Genomic DNA, 22256 nt, shown 5'->3' on the forward strand with positions numbered 1-22256 from the left:
ATGGAATTGCAGGATCACAGAAGGAGGTTGTTTCTCTGTGCTGACTTCTAGAGGGGATGACACATAATGGAGAGATGCCATATTTTGTGTATGTTGCTCATTCTTGTACTGAGGTGCGTTTACATTCTTCTTTTTTAAAAAAGATATTTATCTAACATGATTTTATCTATCAAGAATGGATTTTCAACTTTCCCAAATACCTGACCAGGGTGTATGAGGATAATATTTTTTCTCCTAAGAAAATAATGATGGGTAATATAAGACATATTCTAATGTGGAAACATCATTGCATTTATTAAATAAACCCTATTTGGTCATGGTTTACTACACTTTTTTTTACTACACTTATTTTACTAAGAATTTCTATGTAAATATAATAGGAATTGGAGGTTTGGGTTGCAGCTATTTTTTTCCATTGAAACTTGTAAGGTTTTAATATTGATTATTTTTGCTTAATAAGAACTTGGAAGGTTTTTATTTTCGTTTTTATATATGACATGCAGTATGTGAAGATTTATATCATTTGAACAAATTATTGAATTTATCTCAACTTTAAATTTTTGGTAGAATTTTCCAGTGAAAATATCTGAGTTTAGTGCTTTTGGGAGGAGGCGAGGAGGTAAGGAAAAGGAAAAAACAGCACTTTATAGTCCTCATATATTTTTCTAATTTTTCTTGGGAAATTTGTTTAAGTTTGCTAACTTCAGCAGTCACTTTTGGTAAATTATATTTTCCCAAAATTTTCTTAACTTTTCCACACTTTGCATGCAAGTTTAAAATATTTATATATATATTGGCTTAACTGTTTTATTAGTTTTTCTGCAAAAATAACCTTCAGAAATGATGTATACGTTTTAGTGTATTCTCCTATGTGCTAATTTTATCCTTTGTATCTGTATCACTTCTTCCTTATTTCCTTAGATTTATATTTTTTCTTTTTTTGGATTGTTATTCTGTTTGTTTTTAATTTACAATTCATATTTGTATAACCATAAGAACTGTATATTTCTCTGAATTGTGATAAAAATACAGTCAGGAATACAACATATGTTTGGCATTGTGAAAGGTGATTATACAAATTTGGTCATTCTTATTATACTCAATGGAATCAGAGTGAATGGACCTGGAGGAAAAAGCACTCCAGACACATAATACCAGCTCCAAAAACTGAACTATTTGCAAAATCAGGTGCTGAAATAGCATGCTATAACCATAAGACCATTTTTACCTAGTAGCGGCTGAAAAAACCTGCCTGGGCTCTAAAACTAGTTTTACTTGTTACCATCACTCACCAATCAGAGCTTGACCACTCCCCAAAGCTTCTCTAGTGACAGTGCAATTTCTTTCAAAATAACACATAAAATATCTTTCTAACAAAATCCCACACTTCTCTTTGTTCTTTGGACAAACCAAAGACCACTCTGATCTGTTTGTATTCCACAAATTGCAATTCTGTGATTCCCTAATAAAATGTTTAATTTACCTTTAAAAATTTAATGAAAGGACTGTATATATAAGTGTGGGATTAGGGAAAACATGTTTATTATTTTGTACTGTCAGGGCTTATAAAGTTTACATTGTTTTCTGTAAATTTATGGAGAACTTTAGTTTCAGTCTAGTGGCTTTGTTAATGCATTCATTCTTACTCTCAGTCCTTTTGCTGTAGTTTTTACAGTCACGTCTATTGTTTGAAGTTTGTTGTTTAGCAACTTTCTCAATAATTGTTTGTAGCAATTCTCTATGTTCTTGCATGTTTGAAACTGTTGCCATTGAATTTGAGTGACAGTTTGTCAGGAACAAATATTGGTTATATTTTCTTTTTTTGAGAATTCTGTATGTATTAGTCTGAGCACAGAATAAAAGTTTTGACCATAGAAATGACAATATTTTTGTCTTAATGCCAAAATAATTTCTTCTCATTTGAATTACAGAAACTCCTAGAATATGAATGAATATTTATCATGCTCATCTGATTCATCCTAGTATACAATGTGAGCCTCCATATTTTCCTTGTGTAGCACTTTGACAAATAAATTGAATTTTACTCTTAAGGTATTCCCCTTGTTTCAGTTTTCTTTTTTGCATCCTCTAAGTAATCATGCTTTGTTTCCTTAGGCTGTCGTTTTTCATCTGATCTACTTTTATTATTTTATTTTTTATTTGCACATTTCTGTCACCTCTATCTTCTATATCCTTTATTAAGAATGTTACAATGTCTATTCTCTGTTTCTTTTTCTTTTTCCCTTTATTTCTCAGATGGATGCTTTGAATACTTTCATGTGCATTTCATGTTGCATTCCTCTTATTAATTCACCATCGATTCTCTCAGATCTTATATTTATTTTTGTGAACTTGCTGTATAGAAATGATCGCATTATTAGGAATATTTATGTGTTTTGTTTTGTTGTAATGATTCATGATTTAAATTTGCTCACAGATTTTACTCACTCCATGCTATTTTTCTTTCTGGTAAGGATCCTTTATAATTATTATTATTTTTTATCTTAACCCTTTCCCTCTTTTACATGTAACATCTTTGTAGAGATACTATATTTGCTTTAAAAATCATATTCACCATTAAAAGAGGTAGAATTCTCTAGCCATTTGCTGTAGTTTGTATTCAGTGTGGTTTATTGATGGTGGTGGAGTTGAACAGGGCTTTACTCCAAAATTCTTGAAACTTTCCTTATGATAAGTGATTTAGTGTGTCTTTTTAAAGTCTTTGTTCTTCCTTAGCCAATGGATACGGAGAAGATGCTTTTTTATTGTTTCTTAATAGTCCACGTTTAAGGTATACAACATGATGTTTTAATGTACATATACATAGTAAGATGATTGCTACTGTCAAACAAATGAACATCCATCATCTAACATAGTTCCCTTTTTGTTGTGGTGGTAAAAGTAACTAAAATCTACTCTTAACAAATTTCCAGTATACAATAACAATTGTTCTCGTGCTGTTCATTAACTCCCCAGATTTATTTATCCTCTGTAACTCAACCTTCGTACTCTTCGATTTTCATTTTCCCATTGACTCCCACACTCTACCTATGATAACCAACAGTGTAGTATCTGTTTCTATATATTCAAGTTTTTCTCGGCTTTTTTTTTCTTGTTTAGGTTTCACATATAAATGAGATTATGCAATAATTTTCTTCTGTATTTGGCTTGTTTCACTTAGAATAATGTCCTCTAGATTCATCCATGTTGTTGAAAATGGCAGAATCTCCTTTTTAAGGCTGAATAATATTCCTGTATGTGTTATATAAACACACACACACACACACAGATATATATATAGATATAGATATAGATATAGATATCACACATTATTTATTCATCTATTGGTGGACTCTTAGGTTGTTTCCATATCTTGGTTATTGCTAATATTCCTGTGATAAACACAGGGGCACAGATGTATTCATGAGGTGCAGATTTCATTTCCTATGGATATATACCCAGGAGACAGATTGCTGCATCATATGGTAATTACACTTTTAATTTTTTTAGGAATCTCCATGTTTTTTTCCATAACGGCTACCCTAATTTACATTCTCAATGACAGTGTACAAGGGTCTCCTTTTCTCCACAAACTCATCAACACTGGTTTTATCTTGGCTCCATTATACTAGCTATTTTAACTGACGTAGGTAATGTCTTATAGTGGTTTTGATTTTCATTTCCCTGATTATTAATTATTTTTTTATTAAGAGAGTCTCTTTTTATCCATTGCGTCATAGTCAGACTGCTTCCTGTGAGTATGGCTTGTCGATGAAATTCTTTGAACAGCTTTGTGTGATAGATTTTACTTGGGGGCCCCAATGTATCATACATCCCATTATTCATGCTCATGACAATGTGAAAATTATAGGCTTAAGACTCAAGAAAGCCTGGCAGCTTCCACCTTTCAGTAGCATCTAGCCCCCATGTCAGACGCCTCTCTATGTTGAGGCCATCATTCTATGAGGAATCTCAAATGCCCATGGGAAGAGGATCAATGGAATCAAGGCCCTGGGAGCAACAATTGACAGCCACGTGATGAGGCCATTTTTTCCCTCTCTGTCATCTCAGCAGTTCAGTTGACACCACTTGTAAAGAAGAGATGCCGATCTGCCCTCATCCTGTAATCATGAGCAATAATAAAGTGCTGTTGATTTAAGCCCCTAACTTTTAGGGTGGCTAATTGCATTGAAATGACCACTTAACTGGAGGGACACTACTATTGTCACTTCTATTCCTGCTATTAGAAGCGGTAAGTATAGATTTGGATCTCGGTGTTGAAATTTACCCTTAAGCAGTACAATTTTTTACATCTGATTGCTGCAACTGCTAGCTCCTTTCATTGTTTGTTTCTCTTTTCGTGGCATTTTCTTGTCATTTCTCCCTGCATGGCATCTTTCTATCCCCATTGTTTCTCTGTTAATTTTAGCAGCCCTTACACCTACTTCATAGCCTGGGATTCTAAAGAAATGAAGTTGTGTTTTTATATACTGTTTTCTTTGTGGCTTGTAGATGTTTTTCATGAGCACGATGAAACACTGTCTTTATGATACCATGTTCCAACTGGAAATGAACATCTGTCAACAGACAGCCTTCTTAGGAATAAGGTACATTAAGCATTCTGGATTCATTTTAGCAGACTTGTTTTGTGGTTGTTTGTTTTGCTTTTCTCCTGTACTTACTTTTTTTTTTTTTTTTTTTTTTAATCTGGCAGAAACTTATCTCAAACCCATTGGCTCAAATTCAGAACCAATTTTTATACTGACAATTTGAAATTTTGTTTCAACAAGATATGAGAAATATCCCTGAAGCAGTCACTGAGCCAGTGGACAGCCTTTTTCAGTTCTTTTCCTCAATGCTGTAACTTTCTCCTCCACTCTCCTCAATATCAGATTTCATTTTATGCAACAGCCTAAGGATAGAGGAGGGTCATGATCAAATTTGCATTTTAGATAACGAATCATTTTGGCATTTTTTTCCCTCAGATTTGCCTGCTCTAAGATTTAATCTCAAGTGTTCTTTTACTTATTTCTATCTTAATCAAAAAGAAGCTCTGAAAGTCTTGAGGACAAATATTTCATCTGCCCCCACAGAAATTTCTAAATTAAGACATAAAGAAGATATTAACCAGCATTAGGTAATAATATAAGAAGACAGACAGATGAAGGGAGACATAGCTAGGCCCCAGTACTAGAGGAAGAAATTAGAGGAAAATGCTAAGCTACCACTTCATCTTTGCCAATGATCAAAAAGTGAGATAAAATACTTATTAAAATTGTAATTTCTTCCATTAATATTGCAACAGACTAATGAATTATAGCAGATGTATATTTACCCTGACATATGTACCCTTTAGAAAATGCCTGGTTCCTTTGTCTTGTTATCAATTTTGTGAATAATAATGAATGGAATAACAATGATAAACATTTTACAATTTTATTTAACACTAAATATTTGATAGAGAGTTTTGAGAGACTTAAGCATAAAAAAAGATAACTAATGAAACCAATTCATTCTTCAAAGTGATTTATTTAATCCTCGCAAACACTCTGCTGTGGAGGCAGGGCAGCAACAGTGTCTTGCTCAAGTTCAGGCTGCCACAGCAAAATGTCATACACTAGGTGGCTTAAACCACAGAATTCAATTTTCTTAGCACCCTTAAGACTGGACGTTCCAGAGCAAGGTGCTGGCTAATTCAGTGCCTAATGAGGAGCCTCTTCCTAGTTTAGAGATGACTGCCCTCTCACCATGTCCTGACATGGTAGAGGGAGAAAGAGTGCTCCAGTCTCTTAGACCTTCTTCCTCTTCTTGTAAGAACACTCATCCCACTAAGGGGACCCGAACTTCCTAACCTCATCTCAACCTAGTTACCTCCCAACATCCCACTTCCAATAATTGGTGGTTAGGGGTTTAATCTGTGAATTTTAGGGAACGTGATTCAGTGTACAGCATGCAGCACTACAGCTAAGGTAACAGAGACCCCCAGAGAATAAAGTGGGGCTACAGCACAGCTCAATACATTGAGGAACTTCCTATTCCTGACACTGAGTCTTACACATAAACCAGATTTGGCGTATGTTTATAAAATTGATCCAATAATGCTATAAAAATATCCTCAATTTGTATTTTTGTACACAGAGACCTAAGGGCAGACACATTTAAAGGCAGCAACTGTAACTATCCAATAAAGTGAGTAAATCACAGAGGTAAAAGAAGAATACACAAACATACAATCATTTTATTTAATAACATCTGTGTTTCTATCATATGATATTAATTCAATTTTATAAGCTCGACAATTTTATTGAGGTATATAGAAAAGTGTTTTATAAGTAGAAACCATTATATTTAGAGATCTAACTATACATTGTTTTAATTACAGAGGCTCGTCTTTATGTAGCAAATCTCAGTGTACCCTGATTGCATCCTGTGATGTGCCTAAGCACAGATCTATAGAATTTATCAAAAACAATAACTAGACCATTTTAATGCCATTCAAGTGAACACAAAGAATGAAATGCTTTCTTGTATGGAGCCATAGAAAAAGACTAGACAACTCTGAAATAATGTAATTGTATAATACAATATTAGTGATTTCCTTCTTCCTGGACAATGAGTATAGGCTGAAAGAAATATACACTTCGATTAATAAGAAGTAATTAAGTAGAAAATCATGACATATTTTACAAATCTAGTAAAGGAAAATTAAATACTATAAATCAAATGAAATTAAAGATATTAAAACGCCAATTTCAGCAGAACTGAAGGAAAGACTGGAGAAAAGGAGGTATTTCTACCCAGCCTGACAGCATGATCCCTGCAAGACAGAATATCTGAAGTTACATAGAAGATTGGGGTTCTTCACTTTCTTCATACACTTAGTGTTTTTTTAAATAAATTTTATTATCATTGTAAAATTAGAGATGTATCCAATTATCCACAGATGCTAAGAGATATAATGGAAATGATGGGAAGAGTCCATGAACTATATACTCAATAGAAATTGACTTGAGTTTGGAACATTTGAAGACAAACACAATTTTAATTTTATTAGTATACATAAGACAGACTTCATTTCCCCAGTGACATACAAAAAATGCTAACAAATCCCAAATCCCTTTACCTCACTCCAGCTGTTAGGTGACTAGGGAACCAGAAATGCAGATATTTGTTTGTACACACGGCTATAATTCTGTGCTAGCTTTATTTGTATGCATTCCTGTATTAGTACAGTCCTAATGTATTTTACTTGATAAATTTTTATGCAGGGCTTACAGCACATTTTTCGACCACATGTTGGAACATTTGTGCACAAAAAATTCCCATCTTTATGTTTGAAATTTATGGGAACACAATTAAAATGAGAGGGGTCCAAAGGTATCAAGATAATTACATTTTTCTAATCTTACTAAACAAGATAAATTACCTGCAGGCCCTCTTATAAAAGATGAAATCTTCATAATAAGTGAATTAATCAAGCAGCAGCTTGCTACTGCACTTGCATTTATAACAGAAATGATTCAAAGACTTATTTTATGGGGAAATTAATGGAAACAGGCTTTTCATTCTTCTGCACCAATTGAAAACCTCAGCAACCAGCTGCCCACTTGTCAAGAAAACAGAAAGAAGCTGGAAACAAAGATAAATAAAAACACCTTTTTCCTGGCACTTTTGAAGAGAAAAAGGAGCTCTCATTTAGAGCAGCCATCTGTTTGTTATTTAATATGGGTGAATTACATGCTGTAATGAGTTTGTTTCTGCATCACTCAGTGCAATGGAACACAAGTTCACACTCATAATGTGCAGCAGTTTTTAAAAGCTAATCATTTAATTGGACACAATCGTCAATGACAAATGGAGATGTAAAAACTCAGCCAGCTGTAGAATGAATATGTAATCATTGTGAAATCATATTATTTTACACGCTTGAAGACTCCTTAATAGTATCTGATGTTGGTCATCACCACAGACTCTGAAGAATTGAAGAAACATGGTGAAAAACAGCCTTTCAAAATGACTTTATATAATTGGCCCATATAAACGCCTGTGTTAGAACTACCATTTGACTTAGGTGTGTGAAATCTGTCTGAAATGTTTATTAGTGTCTTAATTTTTGATTTGATTTTTATGCATTTTTCATATATTTATGGTTTACTAGGCAAGAATTATAGTTCAGGAGAAGCTTGGGTGATTTTTTTAAAAAAGTCTGCTTTAGTAGATGCATCCACTGATTTGTTGCTTTTGCATATGACATCACAAACAGATAAACATGGAGACTTGGGAGATTGCATGCCACCAGATTTTTTAAATCCGACACATACACAAAAGCTCTACTTCAGGAAATCAAACCTGAGTGCCTACACCTGCATGCATTACAATAATAATTTAGACAGGGCTGCCTTAGTCTGTATTAGAAGAATGAAAATCTTCATCACAAAGAATTTAACCTATGGATTCTTCACAAAGACTTATTAGCAAATGTCCACAATGAGAATCATCTTCCAATTTCTAGGCATCCCAGAGAAATAAAAACAGAAATGATGTTATTGATCTGGCCATTTTTGTACTTAATCATGCAATTGGTGTAAGTTTTCTATATTACATTATTGCTGACAATTTTATTACAATATGTATTTTCATTTTTATTGTCCTTCCAATAATGTTAGTCTTAGTGGAAAGTTCTCATGACTGAAAAAAGAATTGAACATATCAGTATATAATCAATTGGATCAAAAATCTATGAAGCTATCTTTAAACTCCACTTAATATTAGATTTTTAAAATACATTTCAGAAGAGTAGATAAGAGATAACCCTTGTTGAAAAAAATACCTTACTATCCTAACTTTACAAAATTATTTCAACTCTTATTTCTCAGTGTCAATTAAAACCAAAATACTTATGTCTTTTATAACAATGTATATCTCCAAACATTATCTTTTATTGTTATATAAGGTTAAGTAGCTCTTGATATGCTTAGAATTATACATGTTCTCATTTTATATTCAAATAAAGTTTTGTTTCCTGGGTATGCTAACCCTTAAAAAACAAATGCAATGACTTTACACGGTTTCCTTTTTTATAGTCCTTAGTAGCCTTTAGCATGGTAACTTCTTAATAAATGTTGTATAATCAAATTTGTAGTCTGTTAAAGTGAGAGCGAGCAAGCTTTGAACTCTCACAGAATAGACACATAAAAAGGGGGACACGTTTTAATGTTCTCCTTATATTACTATATATATATATATATATATATATATATATATATAGAAACTTTTGACATCAGAAATAAAAGACAATACAAAAGTTGTAAGTCCACAACCAGGAAAAAAATCACATTAATTAAAATAAAGAAACACAGATGTATGAAGACAGAGCAGACCAGCAACTTGAACATACTAGAATAATCACCCAGGAAATAAGATAAAGACAGATGCCTTGTAAATTAAGAAAACAGCCCAAATATGCAGTGCAAGTATGATCTGAAAGAAACCAACTGTCACATTCTTTCTAGTAAATGATTAACAGACAGGAGAGGAAAGCTGAGTAAATCAAGATGTGAAATATAACATCAATGAAGAAACTCAAAGTCTGCCCCAAATGTAAATTCACACAAGCTCAATTAGCTAAAAAATTATCTTGAATGAATCTCATCTAACCACAATGTTTTAAGTTCCATTCACTTGGACAAAGCTTCTGATATGAAGAAATGATTACATACCACAGAGAAATTTTTTGGAGCAGAGATCTATGGACTTCCATATCCATATCTCTTGGTGTGGTTGAAATTTGATGTGCTGAAATTCAAATTACCCACACAAGACAATGCCTCATTTTTTATTTTGCTTTCATTTACTCTCAGAGGACACTACTAGTTATGGGAATCAAAGAAGAATATCCAGGGAAATCATAGTTTTAAACAGAAAAATCAAAATTGATTCCCAAAGTCCCTTGAAGTGTAAGGAAGGGAGAGAGAGTGCTCTAGGACTTCTGTTCTTGGAAGGCACGTATGATTACAACAGCCCACAGACGAAAAGCCTTTAATAGCTCTCATTGCCCTGCAAGTACACGAACACTGAAAATTCCAGCTAGGGTACATGTAATGCTCATCTCAAATGTCACTTTTTCCAAAGCTTCCAGGACATTTTCAGAGTTAGTTACACTCCCTATTGTGCCCCCACAGTACATTGTAAATTCATAGTATTTATCCTATTAGAATACAGTCTTTATCTGTTCCAGTTCAAGGAATTGTCTTATTCTTTAATTTTTAATGTTTTTTCCAGTGCCTAACAAGTAACAGTTATTATGTAATAGATACTTAAAATATTCATAAATAATTAACTATTGATCATTAATTGAACTGAATCCCCTAAAGGAAAAAATTGATTACTATTTTTTTAATAATACTGTATTGTGCATAGTCAAGTATAAAGCAGATGCTCAATAATATTTGTTGATTAAATAGTAAATGGCTACTTGGACAGATGATGAATAATTTGTAGATGTCTCATAGATGCATAAGTACCAAACACACATTTAAGGTCTTGTTCTTCATATTTAAGTAGAATTTCAAACCTTGAAAACTGAAGGAAATCTCCAAAGAGCAAATTTTATGCCGGAAAAAATTGAGGCCATATGGCTAAGATCAAGTATCCAAAGTCATCCGACTAGATAACCCTGACTCCCACGCAATGCATAGTCTACATCAAATGGTCTTGAGACTTTAATTTTATAGACCTGAACAAATGACATCTTTTTCTCTGAGTTGAGAAAATTAAAACAAACAAGAGAAAAGGGTTTACCAAAAGTCCCTACCTAAAATATGAGTCAACATAGACAAAAATTTTTGAGTAGCATTCAATTCTCCATAAAAATAGCAAGATGATAATTATACCAACTCGTTTATAATAACCAGTGTCCCTCAAATAAAAATATGCAGAATTAAAAATATGGCAAAATTTATAAAATCATCATAATAAAAAGAATTAGGTACAGTATAGTATGTAGTAGTGACATTTCTATCATATTGGATAATAGAAATAATGTAAATATGAATTCATATTTTATAAAAATCTTCTATATAAGTACAACTTTCTTTTCAAAAAATTTATCAGCTGGCCACAGTGGCTCATGCTTGAAACCCCAGAACTGTAGGAGGCCAAGGCGGGCAGATCATTCGAGGTTAGGAGTTCAAGAGCAGCCTAGCCAACATGGTAAAACCTTGTCCCTACTAAAAATACAAAATTAGCTGGGCTTGGTGGCAGGTGCCTGTAATCCCAGCTACTGGGAAAGCTGAGGGACAAGAATTGCTTGAACTCGGGAGGAGGAGGTTACAGTGATCCAGGATCACTGCCACTGTACTCCAGCCTGGGTCACAAAGTGTGACTCTGTCTCAAAAAAAGAAAAAAAGGAAAAAAAAAGGTTTTTTCAAATGATTACATATCATATTCTGTGAAAATAATGTGAAATTCAGCTCAGTAGTTTAGCAATTGATAAATCTAGGTAAAATAATTATTAACCTAAATTCATAACAATAAAAATAAGAAAATGGAATACAAAGGTTTTATATATAATACACTCTGTAAAAAATAAAACTTTAAAGTCAACATTTTACTATCAAGAAAGGATCATGACATTCAACTTATTGTAAAGGATCTTGCCATTCAACTTATTGTAGATTGGCAAAGTTAATATTTTGAACATATGAACACATTGTCCAGATATAAATATGTACAATAACCTGTATACATAAAAGAGTGCACGTAAAAATGCTCTTATGTTTTCCATATGCTGTCATGGTTGTGATAGCTTTCAGTTTTTCCCCACCCTTTTTATGTCATGGCTCACAAGAAAGATAACATTTTTATAGAAAATTTAGGTAGATGGATAAGGTCTTTGAGGTAAGTGGCCCTCCAGGGACTCAAGAGTTTTATGTTCTCAGCAGAACCATTACCCATTTAAAGAACATCAGTATGTCTTGGATAGGAGTTCTTCTGGGTTATTCAGAAGGAACTATATCTTTGAAGAAGACAAAATTATTATGAATTCTTTCAATATTTGTGTACAACTCTTTGAAAAACAGTGCTACCAATCACATATTTTTCTAACTTTTTTCATACAGAAGTAAAATGCATTTTTACAGAAGTTCTTTTATTTTGAAACAAGACTGATTAATAAGTTGTAATGAACTATAGAGACTGTCATGCGTGTCCATGTGAAGAGACCATCAAACAGGCTTTGTGTGAGCAACATGGCTGTTTATTTCACCTGGGTGCAGGCGGGCTGAGTCCGAAAAGAGAGTCAGCAAAGGAAGATAAGTGTGGGGCCGTTTTATAGGATTTGGGTAGGTAAAGGAAAATTACAGTTAAAGGGGAGTTGTTCTCTGGCGGGCAGGAGTGGGGGGTCACAAGGTGGTCAGTGGGGGAGCTTTTTGAGCCAGGATGAGCCAGGAAGAGGAATTTCACAAGATAATGTCATCGCTTAAGGCAAGGACCGGCCATTTTCACTTCTTTTTGTGGTGGAATATCATCAGTTAAGGCGAGGCAAGGCATTTGCACTTCTTTTGTGATTCTTCAGTTACTTCAGGCCATCTGGGCGTATACATGCAAGTCACAGGGGATGCGATGTCTTGGCTTGGGCTCAGAGGCCTGACAGAGGTGAATCTCCTTCTTGTTTAGGTGTTAGAGATTATGTTCTTTCCAGCATATCGGTGTGGAAGAGCACTACTGATTTTGATTCTTGTAAGTTTTAACTGATATGCAAGGAAGTTAAAGAATTCCGGATTTTCAAAACAGAATTCCATCCGATGCTCTGGTCAGAGGAAGGTTCCCTGTAAGTGGAAGGCTTTCAGATTTGTTTGCCTTTCTATGAGCATATGACCCAAGATATCCTATGAGCACTAACGTGCCTAAAGATGTGGTAGTCATCATCACTCTGAAGGTGATGAACTGTTTAAAACAATAGCAAATCTATTGCAAGGATCTCCTGATACATAAAAGTAGCTTTAGGAGAAAAAGAATGAGCTGGATAAATAAAGAATATTTCCTTTATGTTTATTCCTTGAGTCCCTATATGGAACAAAGGATAGCATCTTTGTAAAAGCCCTGATTCAACCTATTATATATTATATTCCATGCATGAGTCAATAACGCATATTATTTTCCTTGAAAAAATAGAAATGGATATGTTCTCCCCTGTTGTCAAAGTTCAAGTGTTCAGTTTCAATCTGTATTTTATGCAGCTATAACAAGCATAAAACACATTTCCAAGGGGTGTAGATTTTTTTTTAATGCCAAAATCATTGAATTATAAAGTTCCAACGATTGCTAGCCATTTAGGAGACTCTTACTGTTTAATGTTTATACAGAAATTTACAACTACCAGTGGGCTTACTTTTCCAAGGAAAGTAAGGAAATTTACCTTAGTTCCCACCTAAATTTAAACACCCTAAGGTAATAAAGATATTGTTCAGAGAGTAAATTACTTCCTTTAACCGAGGAATTATAAAATCATTTATCATAATGTCCAGATATTTTTCTTACTGATACTGTAACTCATCCATTTAACTGTCATGGAAGCCCCTGCATCTATGCTTCTAATTTAAGTGAAAAGAAAATAACTGGATGGTCACAATATCTGAGTTAAAACAAAAAAGAAAACAAAGATTAAACATAATGTATTTGTGGCAGCAAAACAAGTGTGAGACAATCTCAGAACTACACTGTGTAACTGACATACGGAATGTTTCCTGAAGAGTCATGTTTTCAGTTATTTTATTTTTCTACATTGTTCTGAACACTGGAAAGATTTGTCCCCTCCAGTTGATTGGTATAAAGAAGGACCACCATCAGTACTTTAACAAAATACCTTTTTCTTAAATAGTACAGAACAATGGGTAAATTGCTGTATATAAGTTTTCTCTTTTATATCATTTCTCTAACATTTTCTAATTATTTTCTTCTAAGATTCAGGTTTGATACTCACAACTTATGTTTTCCAAAATTCTATGGACAATACAAAAAACAAGAAGCAACATATTAACTTCTCTGCTTCTGTTTTATCACTAGTTTAATTTTATTTTTCCCAATCAATATATTATTATTTTTTAATTATCCCTTGAGAAAGTGATTCATATATTGACAGAGAATTTTGCCAGTTGTCAAATAACACAGCTTTAAAATCTCCCCAAATGGAAATTATAAGTAAGAAGAAATGCCACTGTAAAGTAAATTTTAAAATGTTACAAATAAAAGCAGAAAAAAAAATGCATGTGAAGATGTAAGCTCCAAACTTGGTCATTTAAAATATGTGACCTCTAGCAAGTTATTTTCATATGTAAAATGGTGGAAATATTACATATCTCAAGATATTATTGTGAGGGGTAAACAAGATGACATATGCAAAGCATTTAAGCACTTAACAGTTTGTAGACCAAAATTTTGGAGTGAGTACAGCAGGGGCTAAGAGTATAAGCTTAGTCAGATTTGAGGTCTTGAAAATGTTATACCCTACAAGATTGTATCAAATACACCAATGTTTATGAAAAAAATCACAGAATATATGTTAAATATGCAGTAAATCACTGTATATAATATATATGTATGCACATATAATTTACACATATATGCATATATGTATATATTATATATTTGTATACACATACATATACACTGTATAATATATAAATATATACACAGTATATTTATATATAAATATATACACAGTATATTTATATATAAATGTATACACAGTATATTTATATATAAATATATCCACAAATATATATAGAAAGAGACAGAGATAGAGACAGAGACATGAAATAGATAGATAAATATCTTCAACTTTAGCCTTTCGTCATGACTGTGCTTCCATAAATGTGTATTTCATACAGGTGTCAGTTGAAATCTTCTTCACTATTCTGGTCCCTAAATCCTTGGCTTATTTTTAACCACAATATGTTGGACTCCCTGGTTAATGACTTGGGTTCACAATCTTTAAGCCCTCCTATCCTTCTGACTCCAAGTAGTCACTGCTTAAACCACTCTTTCATCCCAGTTAGCTGGTGAAAACATTTGTGCCTAGACTTTTGTATTCCACTAAATATCCTTTTGCATCTATTTACTTATATTGCCGAGTACTGTGCAAAACTTTGTTGAGAATGGCAAATATTTCCATTCAGCTTTTCTTTGGAGATAACACTAAATGATGAAATCTCTAAGGTTCTATTATTTGCATTATCTCTTCTTGAATCACATTCTTGTGATCTTTTTATTATTTAAACATTTGAATATCACCTATGCTATCTTTAACTTTCTTAGACTATGGTATTTTTGTTAGATTAATTTAACAGTAATATTACCTATGCTACTTTTCCCAGTTCATGCAAATTCACATTAAGCTTTAAAAATAAAAAGTTTAAAGTCATTCTGTGAACATTTTGATTATTTTTAAGGCCTAGATACGTGAAGATGTACCTACTTCAGAAGTGAGCAATATAGGATGAATTCTTAAACGATTGATTTCTATTATTCCATTTCTTAAGTTCGCCATTAATCAAATAAACACAGCCTTTCATACCAATATTAAAATACACCACATTATTTTCTCATACTTCTCTTTGTTTTTCATCATACATTATGATGTGAGTATGGATTTTGAATTTGTCTCCACAGCTCTGCCTTTGAAATAATGAAATACAATTTATTTATAAGAAGAAGAAAGTGCCTAAGACTTTTGACTGACTAATATAATTACTCTTGAGAGCAGAGCAAAGCGGAGGCCTAGTTTATTTTGATGTTTGCCAGCATGCCTAAAATGCCAACATGGAAGGAGCTCAGAAGAAAAATGCTGGAATCTCTTAGATGTGAAAGGGAGTAGGATAACTAAAAGCACAAAAAAGACAGCAAAATCAATAGATGTGCTGATCTATTCACTTTTATTACTGAACTTTGGGGTTTCGAGCTGAATTTCAGCTATTTCACATGTCCCTAGATATAATGAAGGAATGATATAGACTTCAGTAAGTTATGGGGTTTATCTCATACATGCGAGTGCCTCATAACTTATTAGTGCCTGAAGCTATAATGAGTTATGTTACAGTTTTCATACAGAGACTCCAAAGCTTGTAACTCACCAAAACCCTGGGCAATTTCATTTATTTAATGCCTTTTTAGTACTGGAGCTTCTAATCTAGAATTTGTTAATTTTTTTCTTAGTTACTGGGTAGTGTCCCCTGTGGTATGTTAAATTCTAAAGGTCGTATGTCCCTATATATTTGGCTGAAGTGAACATTCTCTGCCACAACATCTAAAGAATAATATTTGGGGGTGGCACACTAATACATCATGTCAAGCTGACATTTATATCATGAGGTTTACTGTTTTCTGGTGATATTGTTCATAATATAAGCCTTTGACTTGTTTGCAATCACAAGTTGGTAGGATATAGTGTTCTGTTAAGCATCTCTGGTGGTGGTTTGCAATGAATATGTGACTCTTCTACAAATTTTCAGAGATGTTTTGCCCTTTCATTTTGGTAGGAGTATAGAGAAGATGATAAAAGGCTCTATTCATCAAATGTTGTTTCTGTGGGAGTATCTTCAAATTTTCCTGGATTCTTTTTTCAGGTGGCCAGATGTGTGTGTATGTGCTTCATCATTCTGAACAATAGCCCTGAAGAAAATTGCATTTGTTGTAACTGATTCCTAAAAAAAAGTTGTATTAAAAGTGTTCTTTTGAACATAATAAAACAAGATTGCTTTTGTTCAGATTTGCTTTTTCATGGTATCACAGATTTTAGTAAGTTTTGCCATAGAATGTGACAGACAACAAATAATGAAGAAATTCATTAAGCGCTAAGATACATCATTTGTTTTTAAATGCAGTTTACAATTATTTTATGAGAAATCAAAATCATTTAACTTAATGAATAAAAGTGTTCTTGAAAGAATTCAGCATTTTATTATTTATAGCCCTATAAAGGAAATAACATTTTAAGACCAAAAACAATGACTTCTTGATTAAATATGGCTACTTTTTTATTATTCCTTTCATTAACGGTTACCTGTCTGGAGGAACGTATACGTGGAATTCTAGTCATAATATACACTTCTTATATATTTCACCAGACATAGAATAAGTTCCTACCTCCCTTAGTATACATTCAATAAATGCAAACAAATTTTACACGAAGCTCAAAAAAACATAATTAAGAAGGGCTTTCTGCCTGGGAACAATATAACACAGTCTATCCCAAAGTCAAATGTAATTATTTTTTAATATTCTTTTTTACTGGAATATCTACACAGCTTCTTTCCTCTATTCCTGTGAGTATTTGAGAGATGACAGAATTTGTATTTTACATTTTAAAACTATTCATATTGTTAATTCCAAGGCAAAAGTCCATTTAAAAAAAGATCTAATTAAAATAAAGTAGTTGAAATCCCTGGAGATAACTAGCTTTTCCTTTAAGAGATCAGCTGTAATCCAGAAAAGTAGATAAACCCCCATGTCATAGAACTTGACAGATGTAAAATTAAGGGTTTTTTTTTTTAAGTTAAATAATTTTTATAATGAGCATATATTCATAAATAAACTAAAAACAATTTAGTCTACTATTTTTCTTATTATGGGTGATTTCCCTCTAATAACAATTTTGTTACTTTCAATTTTATGTTTGTTTCTAAGTGTTGGTCATTTTACATTAGGGAGTAATTATTATACTAGAAATGCAATATAAAACTAAATAATGTAATGAGATGCCGACAAGCCAACAAAAAGACATTATAAAGGCAAATGAACAAAGACATTCTCTAGTAAATACTAAGAGCTAAACTACCAGGAAAATAAGTTGTTTTCAAAATAAAGTGGCAAGCAGTTTGATTCCATTTTCTTACCTCCATTGTCTTCTTACCACTTAAAAATAATCAATTAATTCATTAAATTAATTAAAATCTATATAGACTTGTTGAGTACTGGCTTGAACCAATATTTTAGTTTGTCTGCTGATTTTAAAATAAAAATAAAATCAAGACAAAGTTGTTTTTTTTAAAGAAGTGAGCTAAAATGGAGTATGTCTTTACCTGGAAGTATATCTGACTACCAGCTCAGTTATGTAAGTCATTTGCAAAGTCCATATAAATACGAGATCTAGTAGGACACAGTTCATACCTGGATAGACTAAGAGTAGTAGGCATATTTAATATTTTAGGAGCAAAGCAGAGAAGTGTTAACAAAAATATCCATTTTAAAGTATCTTACAATTCTTAGATTATACGGTCATTTGAGATTTGATTATAAAATGTATCTCACTAATCCAGAATATTGGCTAATCGAACTTACACAAAAAGTGCATTGAACAACCTGAGAAAGGAAAAGATTTATAAAAGAAAAAGTAAAAAAGATTAGAGTGCAAAATTATTGGAATTAAAAATGTTAAGCCCGAAATTAAAACTGAAAATTAGGCCTAGCGAAGTTAATGCAACTTGGTCAAGGTGATAAAGTTTATTAAGAATAATAATGAGATTAGATATCCTGGTATATTCCTAGGAATTTTTGTCTCATAATATAATGAAAAATAAAGACTTATTTCTTAAAATGTTGTTTAACCAAAATGTATAATTTTTTATATGTATGCCTTACATTTGTCTTACATTCGCTAAGTGAAAATTTAAGATATAAAGTGTGCATGCGTGTGTGTGTGTGTGTATGTATGTGTGTCTAAAACTAAAAAGCATTAAGGAAAATATGGAATAGTATATCCATAATTGTGCCATTTCTCCAGCCTTGAAGGAAGACATAGTAAGACTGATCATAGTACCAGTGTAATCCTAATTATATGTCACTATTTTTACAGGTACCTAAAGCCAAGATGTTTCTTGGAAAATTTTTTTGAAGCTGCTCTAGGATCAGGGGTACCCACTAACTACTCTTTCTTGATGAACATATCACGTCGTTCCTTTCAATTACCTTATATTTCTTTTAACTTTTTAAATCAATTAATTAATTAGTTTATTTATTTTTTGAGACAGAGTCTCGCTCCTTTGCGAGCCACAAACTTGGCTCACTGCAGCTTCCACCTCTCAGGTTCAAGCAATTCTCCCACCTCAGCCTCCCGAGTAGCTGGAATTACAGGCATTTGCCACCACACCTGGCTAATTTTTGTATTTTTAGTAGAGACAGAGTTTCACCACACTGGCCAGGCTGGTCTCAAACTCTTGGCCTCAAGAGATCTGCCTGCCTTGGCCTCGCAAAGTGCTGGGATTACAGGCATAAGCCAACACACCCGGCTTATTTTAACTTTTAAGTTCAGGGGTATGTGTGCTGGTTTGTTACATAGGTAAACTTGTGTCATGGGGATTTGTTGTACAGATTATCTCATTATTGAGGTATTAAGCTAGTACCTCCTGGTCAATTTTCCTGATCCTCTCCATTCTCCCACCCTCCACCCTCCAATAATCTCCAGTGTGTGTTGCTTTCCTCTATGTGTCCACGTGTTCTTATCATTTAGCTCCCATTTAGAAGTGAGGACATGCATTATTTGGTTTTCTCCTCCTGTGTTAGTTTGCTAAGGATAATGACCTCCAGCTCCATTCATGTCCCTGCAAAGGACATAATCTTATTTTTTTATGGCTGCAAAATATTCCATAGTGTATATATACCATATTTTCTTTATCCAGTCTATCACTGATGGCCATTTAGGTTGATTTCATATATTTGCTATTGCAAATAATGCTGCAATGAACATACATGTGCATATATTTTTTTTCTATAATACTCTTATTTAGAAAGTGATACTAGTCAGGAAAAAAAGCAATAGGGAAAAAATTCATTACTGTATACAAATCTTTGTGGCTATGTCTCCACAACTGAACTGAAAAGCAGTGATCTAACTCGACTACCTTGTTTTCTCATGGACTATCTGAAATAACCTTGATACTTAGAGACAACAACTAGAGAGGAGGAGTCCATAAGAACTGTGAGGCATTTATGACATATTCCTATCATATGATAATGAATGTAAATCTTCAAAAATTAATCTCTTCATGAACTCTTCCTCTCATGTATATGTATGGACAAAGAGAATGATATCTTTAAAAACAGATAATGTCTCATAGACATATTGTTCTTGCTGTGTGACAAATAGGGCAAAAACCTGTTGTTAAATGTGCCTCAATAACTTTCACAAACGTACACACATAAATGATAAACCTAGAAGTATATCATAGATATCTCTCTCTATATATATGAAAGAGAATGAGAGAGAGTGAAAGAGACAGTGAGAGAGAGAGGGAGAAAGAGAGGGAGACAAAGACAGAGAGTGTTTGGAAATAGGGTTCAAAACACCTCCTGTGAAAAAGTTCATATTGACTACAAATGAATTCTTGAGAAGATTGTACGACTAATGGTCAAGAATATAGTCTTCAGATCTCTAAGTCTATAGATCTAGGCCCTCTGGTTTCAAATTCCTTTTAAGCCACTCATTATCTGACCTTGGTTAGCCTCGTTGTGTCTTTGTTTTCTCATCTGTATATAGGAATGATGATGAGAATGATAGTTTCTTCCTAAGTATGCTGTAATAAAATGCTGAATATAGGTGAAGGACCTGATAAAGCATTGGACATTTAGATCATTCATGTTTTGTATCCATGCTTGAAGATTAAACCATCAATAAATAGGTGTTCAATTCCTTCAAGACATGTGTGAGATATGAATGGGACACGTACAAGAAGTGACAGGTTAAAAGGTAAGCAGACCTCTGTTTGAGGACTAAATTTTCTTATTCTTTGTAACTTAATACAATTAAATTATCTAAGGCAAAGGACTTTGCAGATGTCTTCTAATCAGTTCTGCCATATATATTTTCAGCCATATATATACACACACACACACATAAACACACACGCATATGAAAGTGTATATATATATATGTGTGTGTGAATATATATACACACACATATGTATATATAATTTTCCAAGCTATGTTTAAATCTTGCTTGATTTTGAATTTATCAAAAAGGACCCTTGGAAGGGTCCTTTTGAAAACAACCATGCTTATTGGAAAAAGTAATTTGCAAATATTATGTATAATAATCATACATAGTAAGTAAAAGTACTTGGAAGAAAACATTTTCTTTACGTATTAGATAATGGTTATAAAAGTGTTTCATTAGTATATCCAACTTCGCAATGAAAAGTGTGCTGCAGATGCTTTTCTGTAGAATTCAGATACTTGTTAGGTAATTACTAAAATGATGCCCTGGCACAACAGAATTCAAGCAAAGTAAATTAAGCCACCTTCTCCTGAAAGATCACATGTGGCATACAGGAAATATCATTGTGACTTGCTGTGGGAGAGGAGCCTGTGGGTGAATGGCTATTTCCTTTCTTTCTAAAGAGCTGTAAGTAAAATAATTTGTAATCAGAGGATTTTGGTAAACCATTATTCTTTGCTTGAGGGAAGGCCTGTACTTTGTTTCTTTGTGTATAATATGTAATTTTATATATTTTATGATGTAATTCTATAAAATATGCATGATGTAAGATAATCACATTATACAAGTGCTTATAAATAAATTGGTACATTTATATCCCCAAAAATAATATTTCTATATTCTAATGTCAAAAAGTATTTGATCATTTTAAAAGTCCTTCTAATATAAGAGATTGTTCTTTTAGTTTTTACTTTTTATCCTTCAATCATACAATTAAAAAATTGCCCAACACTCACCAATTCATGTATCAGAACTATTAAGAGTATTGTAACCTATTTAGCAACAGCTTTTGTTCCCTTATTTGGCACAAAGATAGGAGAAGATATCTGTGAGTTCTCACCTGCTTTAGAAAAGGACACATCCTAGAACGCTATTTCACTATCATGATAGCTTAGTACATTAATAGGTACTTTGATCTTTATTGTTTCAAGCATTTAGATTGAGCTACACTTGTGGAGGGTGGGGGGCATTTATTTTCTAGGAAACACACTTCTGAGTCATCATTTACTCTAACTTTAAGAAATGATCAGGGTAGAAATTTGGATGTCTTTTTTGGCTAACTTTTTTTCATTCTTGTGGCTGGTATAGAGTGGCTCTTTATTTTTTGAAGGTCAGGTGACAATTACACTAACTCTAAACATTCATTCGATTCCACTGCTAAGTGATTTCTACTTTAAATTGCTTCTAAGTCTTTTCTCACCCACCTTAAATCCAATATTTATTTTAACCTTGAGCTGCCTAAGACCTTTAATAGGAAGCTTCAAAGCA

General features: G+C 32.9%; 1 long non-coding RNA gene across 1 annotated transcript in view; it reads left to right on the forward strand.

Moving 5' to 3' along the window:
• The window catches only part of LOC139359216 (uncharacterized), a 65824-nt gene extending 45084 nt beyond the window's left edge, over window positions 1–20740 (forward strand). Inside the window, exon 3 of the long non-coding RNA XR_011615130.1 lies at window positions 20653–20740. This is a non-coding gene — a long non-coding RNA (uncharacterized lncRNA). The remainder of the gene's footprint in view (window positions 1–20652) is intronic.
• Window positions 20741–22256: the final 1516 nt, after the last annotated feature.

This window comes from Macaca nemestrina, chromosome 16 (assembly GCF_043159975.1).
Source record: "Macaca nemestrina isolate mMacNem1 chromosome 16, mMacNem.hap1, whole genome shotgun sequence".
In the NCBI taxonomy this organism is placed as follows: Eukaryota; Metazoa; Chordata; class Mammalia; order Primates; family Cercopithecidae; genus Macaca; species Macaca nemestrina.